Genomic DNA, 6,305 nt, shown 5'->3' with positions numbered 1-6,305 from the left:
GGGACGAGATTTGAGGGGGAAGGGGAAAAAGTTACCCGAATTTGGAGAAATCGATGTTCATGCCATCAGGCTAGAGGCTACCTAGACCAAATATAAGGTGTTGCTCCTCCAAACTCAGTGGCCTCATCGTAGCAGAAGAGGAGGTCATGGACCATGGGAATGGGGATTAGAATTGAAATGGTTGGCCGCCGGGAAATCCTGCCTGCTACGTATTTGCAAATGGATGATTCGGTCCACCCTTTTCTGTCACTACCTTTTGCAACTGGGAACATTTTCTCGTGATTTACCCCTTCAAAAATCCTTATGTCTTATTGAACACCTTTACAGTAAACTTCTGTCTCTTTAGACAATTGAACTAAAACTCTTGAAAGAAAAATCGTCCCAATATGTAATTTCCATTCATATTTCATGTCGGAAAAAGCAGAAGACCATTAAGTCTTTAGCGTGAGAAGCTCGAACCCGGAGCGCGCCGCTCACAGCCGCACATGCGCATTCGTTCCGGCAGCGGCGGCTCCTCTGCCTGCAGCTCGGTGACAGTTGGGATATTTTTTCTCTTCGCCTCCTCCTCCTCTGTTGGTAGCTGTTGTCAAAGCAGCGCAGCTTCTTGACGGTTGTCGCTAAAGTACCGCGGCGATCGAACAAACTCTAAGGTGATGAGGGCCTGATGTTGCCTGAATCCAGACCCTCTCACCTCCACGCCGAGGCCTAGGCGGTGGCTGCAGCTAAGTGACGGCGTGAATGCGGCTCGCTGGACACCGAGCGAAGGTGGCTGTTATGTTTTGAACTTGCTTTGAACTATCGGTGACATTCCCCTCACGGAGCCGGTTGGGGGACGGAAGAACGGAACTGGCGCGGATAGAGTTGTGGCCCCGGAGCCCCCGGGCGGCCTGGCACCGCCGCCCGATACAACTACCTTGCCCGTGGCATAACCCCTGTGCCCGTCTGTTTATTTTCGACGGGTCGTTGGAACTTAGAGGTAAATGTTCGTGGGTTCTAGCCGAGAGCATAGCTTTCGATACTTGTCTCCCTACCGGGCAATGCTGCCAACTGGTGTAACCGGTTCTCTTGCATATACGTGTTTCTATCTCTACGATTTTGTTTTAGAAACATAAAAGGTTCAGGAGGGAGGTGCCGTTTTCAACATCCTAATGGTTTTAATTGAGTAAATTGAGGAGATACAGAACGGGCTCCAATGACAAGATGGTCAGTAATTAAAGGAGAGAGCGTTAAAAGCAGGTGAACCAGGCAGGTGGTGATAAATATATCTATCGAATTTTTATACTTTGGAGTGTGGTGTTAGAAAGGACCTTGGGTTCAGATTCTAGTCTTCTTGGTATTGCACTATTAGAAGAAAACTTTGCAGTGAAGGATAGCACGGGAGTGCGACGACTCAAATAGTTTTCAAAGGGCCAACGCAGGAACAGTGGGACGGATGACCATCGACGATGATCAACATATGCTTTTGTACTATTTCCCTTTTGGGTTCTCCATCTGCTCAGTTTACTTATTTCTCTTTCATATCTTCCCCCCTGGATACAACTTAACCTACCACCCTATTACTCACTGACCTAGTCTAGATGCCAGTTCCGGTACTTGATGTGTAAATTTTGGATTGTTATAATCATTAAGTACAGCACAGAAGCAGACCATTCAGCCCATCTACTTCATGCTGAAACCATTTAAACTGCTTACTCCTGTCGACCTGCACCAGGACCATAGCCCTCCATATTGCTTCTATCCATGTACTTATTCAAACTTCCAACCATTGAAGTCGAGCTGGCATGCACCACTTATGCTGGCAGCTCATTCCACACTCTCACAACCCTCTGTGTGAACAAGCTTCCCCTTATGTCCCCTTAAACTTCTCACCTTTTGCTCTTAAGCCATGACCTCTGGTTGTAGTCCCACCCAACCTCAGTGGAAAAAGCCTGCTTGCATTTACCCTATCAATACCCCTCATAATTTTGTATACCTGTATCAAATCTCCTCTCAATCTTCTACATTCTAATCAATACAGTCTTAAGCTATTCAATCTTTCCTTGTAACTCGGGTCCTCCAGAACCGACCACATCCTTGTTTTCAAATCCTTGTAATTGCAAAGACTAATTTTCTCAGGCTTTTATCCTTAAGGGTGCCCAAACCTGCTGGTTCAAGATTGTTAATTATTTCTGTTCTATGGAACAGAGAGACTTGTATGCAAATCCAGGAGGACAGGTAAAGAGGCATATGAAGTAATCTCCTTTATTCATTGGGATATAGAATTTAGTAGAAGGGCTGTTACATTATAAATATGAGGCATTAATTAGGCCACAGCAGGACTACTGTATGGTGGTCTGGTTGCTGTCTGTAAGAAAAATGTGATTGTACTGGAGGGGCTGTCAATTGGAGTTTGGGAAAGGCAGGGCAGAGACATGATTTAGAGCACAAATAGTGTATTTTTTCCCCCCATAGAGGAGGCATCAATAAAGAGAAGGCATAAATCTAAGATTCAGGAGAGCAGATACAGGGGAGATTTGATTTTTTTTAAGGAATAAGTGGCTGAACACTGGAATGCATTGTCTGAGTGTAGTAGAGCAGATGCTCATAAAATTTAAAATGAGTATTTGAAACACCATGGATTAGATGGCCCTAAGACAAGTGCTGGAATACTGGTGCTTGACAGCCAACATGGAAATAGTGGCCAGTGAAACATTTTCCATGTTATATGATGCAATGAACATACCTTGAATTACTGAGATTTAGAGCTCTGAATTTCCTTGCCCAGGTACCTGTGCTTCATTCTCAGATGTTTATTAAACATTTTGCCAGTTAAAAATTCTATCAGACAGGAACGTGGTAGAAGAGGGGAACTGGTTGGGTATATGGTCAAGAAAGAAATAGAGTCTTGAGTCTTTCCTGATGGAGATGGAAGTATATTGTACTGGATGTCGATGGTGAAAATGAGTCAGTCAGGGCCAAGGAACAGAAAGTTGTTAAGGTGATAGAGGACATGAAAGAAGAAATCAACAGACAAGGGACAGGAGTGCAATTTATCACAAGTTGCAGAATTTAGGATTCATCCTATTGATTTTCTCAATTACTCAGGTGGAAGATGAGGTTTAACTTGTCACCACCTCCTCCCCATTCCCATAGAAGCATTCCTTGGCCTCCCACTGCCAGGTGAGGCTAAATGCAAACTAGAGGAACAGCACCTCATAGCATGAAGTTCCACTCCAGAGGCAAATAAAACTGGAACATTTAACTACTATATCATTTACTGTGGTGCCACCTGTAAGAAAACTCTTAAACTGAGGCTTTCAGATGCCTCTTGGGTGAATGTAAAAGATCCCATGATACTATTCAAACTGAGAGCAGTGGAATTGTTCCTGGAGCCGTAGTGAATAGTTTCCTGCAGTGAACATCTCTCAAAAACAAATTATCATCTTGCTGTTTTGAGACCATCCTGTATGTCAGTTGGCTGCTGTATTTCTTTTCACAAAGTGATCATTTTAAATGAAGTAGCAATAATTGAATTTATAAGTTCTAATTTTTTACCCCTTAAAGGTGTGTTTTTAAGTTGTTTTTTTAATTTCAGAACTTAAAATATTTGTATGAACACTTGTGTGAAATAATGAATTTTACCCAAAGTTTAATTGAGACTGTGGCAGAATGTTATCATGTTTTCTAAGTTGCATGACTGTATTCAATTCTTTTTGTAAGTATCAAAAAATTGTCTTTGAAGAAGCACAGATTAGATTAGCATTCTAAATCTAAGCTGGCTTCGCCTTACAAATAATCATTTCTAGATGCAGTGTGGTATTTTTGGTTTTTGACACTTAGCATCAAGCAGAAATGGAAATGTGAACAGATTGCACAAAGCAGAATTTGAAACTAGAATTGAGTTAGTGGGTTTATTTATTACTTCGAGATAATAAGTTTGCAGCTTTACTCTTTAAAATTGTTATAAAATTTTTACATATTTAAATACTATGCAATTTGTTTGCATTATATTTGAGATTGCCAATGATTATATGTAGAGTGTTTTTGCTTAGCTTTGCCCATTAAATTGCATTCTGTTGATGAGCATTGAACAAGTTTACATTGGCACAATTCTGTTACATTGCCTGAAGCTACATAAACAACTAAGGCATAAAAATGTGGCGCAATCAATTTACACAGATGTTTATGCTCCACCTATGCCTCCTTATGTTTTTCCATATCAACCACTGTAAAACTCTTTGCCTACCTTACAATAATCTAGCCTTACCTTAAATGCAATGCAGGAAGTGCTGGAGGAACTCTGCAGATCATATAGCAAGCATTTCTGGAGGAAAATGGACTGTTAGTGGTTTGGGTTGAGACCAGTGTCTGTACTGTCTGTTTCATCCCCTTCATGTTTCACATTCTTACTACTTTTTAGAAGAGAAGTTTCTCCTGGATTCCTTATTTGATTTCAGCTTATTGCCTTGGATTTTGATTTTTTTTTCCAGCAAATGGAGACTTTCTCTCTGTATTGATTCTAAACCTTCAATAATGTTTTAAAGGCTCATTTAGGTTCCCCTTCACCCTTTTCTCAAGGGAACTGATGCAGGGTCTGTTAATCCTTAGGACTGCCCTTCAAAATCATCACCGTAGCTTCTCGATTCCCTTAACATCTTCCTTATAATATGTATCAGAACTGTAAGCAGTACTGCTGGTGTGGTCAAATGAAAGGTTGACACAGTTCATCAGAATTTTTCAACTTTTCAGTGATACCCTTCAAAAACTAAGGTTGCTTACCTGATGGCTTTGCTAACTTGAAGCATAACTTAGCGATCAATGTATTTGGTACAGTAAGGTTGTTGTATTTCTCTACTTTATCTGGACTTTTACCTTTCAAGTAATGTGACATACAGTTGCAAGAAAAAGTTTATGCACCCTTTTCAATTACCTGATTTTCTGCATTAATTATAAAATGTGGTTAAATCTTCATCCAAGTCATAATAATAGACAAACACCAACTGCCTAAACTAATAACGCACAAACAATTATACTTCTCATCAAAGTTTGCAAAAGACCACCTGGATGTTCCACAATGCTTCTGGGACAATGTTCTGTGGACAGATGAGTCAAAAGTTGAACTTTTTGGCAGAAATGCACACTGCTTTGTTTGGATGAAAAAGGGCACTGTACACCAACACCAAAACCTCATCCCAACTGTGAAGCATGGTGTAAGGAGCATCATGGAACAGTTTTGTATGGAGGAATGGTCTAAAATTCCTCCTTGCCACTGTGCAAATCAGGTCAGAAGCTCCAAGAAACGTTTGGTTAAGGTTATTGCTGCTAAAGGAGGTTCTACCAGGCTTCTCATACGTTTTCCAGCCTGGCCTGTGAATGATTAAACAATGTGTTCAATAAAGACATGAAAAGTACAATTGTTTGTGTGTTCTTATTTCCGGCAGATTGTGTTTGGCTACTATTGTGACTTAGATGACGATCAGACCACATATTATGAGTAATTCAGAAAACCAGGTAATTATAAAGGGTTCACAAACTTTTTCTTGCAACTGTACCTATTCTACCAATAAAAGTACATTATCTTGTATTTATGTATTCCTTGAACTTGGCTCTTTGAATTATTAATAAAGAGAAGATTAGCATTCTAAAACTAAACTGGCTTCGCCTTATGACTAACCATTTCTATATGCAACTTGATATGTTTAATTTTTGTCACTTAGCTCAAACTTAGCATCAAACTGAAATGGAGATTCTTGTGGTATTTCTTTATGTATTTGTATCTTCCTCCAGAAATGCTTGCTTTATGACTTGCTAAGTTCCTCTAGCACTTTGTTGCGTTTAAGAAAAAGCTGGAGGATTATAAGGTGGGCAAAGAGTTTCAGTGATATAGATGGAAAAACAGGAGGCATAGATGGAGCATAAATATTGTATCTTTTTGTATTTGTTGCATATATTAACTATCAATACCCAATCTAGAAATTGTATTCTTGATTTGAGTCTAAATCGCTAATGCAAATTATTAACAGCGCACAGCTATTTTCCATAAACCTTTATTGCTGTTTCTCTGCGTTCTTGAAGCCTAGTGAACAGTCTATTTTGCTTCTTTTCCATAGAGTCTGCATTTTCTGTATTTATTAGAGTATAATGAGGAAACCTATCAAAGGTCTTTTGGAAAATTTAGATAACTTAGATTCACTGATTTACCACAGACTATGTTCTGTGTTACCTCTTCAAAAATTATGTATGATTGGTCAAGTAAGACATTCCCTTTAGAAATCCTTCCTAACCATTCATTATTATACTTATTTATTTATAAATATTAAATTCTA

At 39.7% G+C, this 6,305-nt stretch overlaps 1 protein-coding gene across 7 annotated transcripts in view; it reads left to right on the top strand.

Moving 5' to 3' along the window:
- Positions 1 to 500: 500 nt before the first annotated feature.
- fam135a (family with sequence similarity 135 member A) overlaps positions 501 to 6,305 on the top strand; it is a 120,414-nt gene continuing 114,609 nt past the window's right edge. For all 7 annotated transcript variants that reach the window (XR_011884553.1, XM_072250438.1, XM_072250432.1 and 4 more), the window contains exon 1: positions 501 to 976. The gene's annotated coding sequence lies outside the window, so the exon portion shown is untranslated. The remainder of the gene's footprint in view (positions 977 to 6,305) is intronic.

This window comes from Mobula birostris, chromosome 2, assembly GCF_030028105.1.
Source record: "Mobula birostris isolate sMobBir1 chromosome 2, sMobBir1.hap1, whole genome shotgun sequence".
Taxonomy (NCBI): Eukaryota; Metazoa; Chordata; class Chondrichthyes; order Myliobatiformes; family Myliobatidae; genus Mobula; species Mobula birostris.
This window is presented reverse-complemented; position numbering and strand designations above follow the sequence as displayed.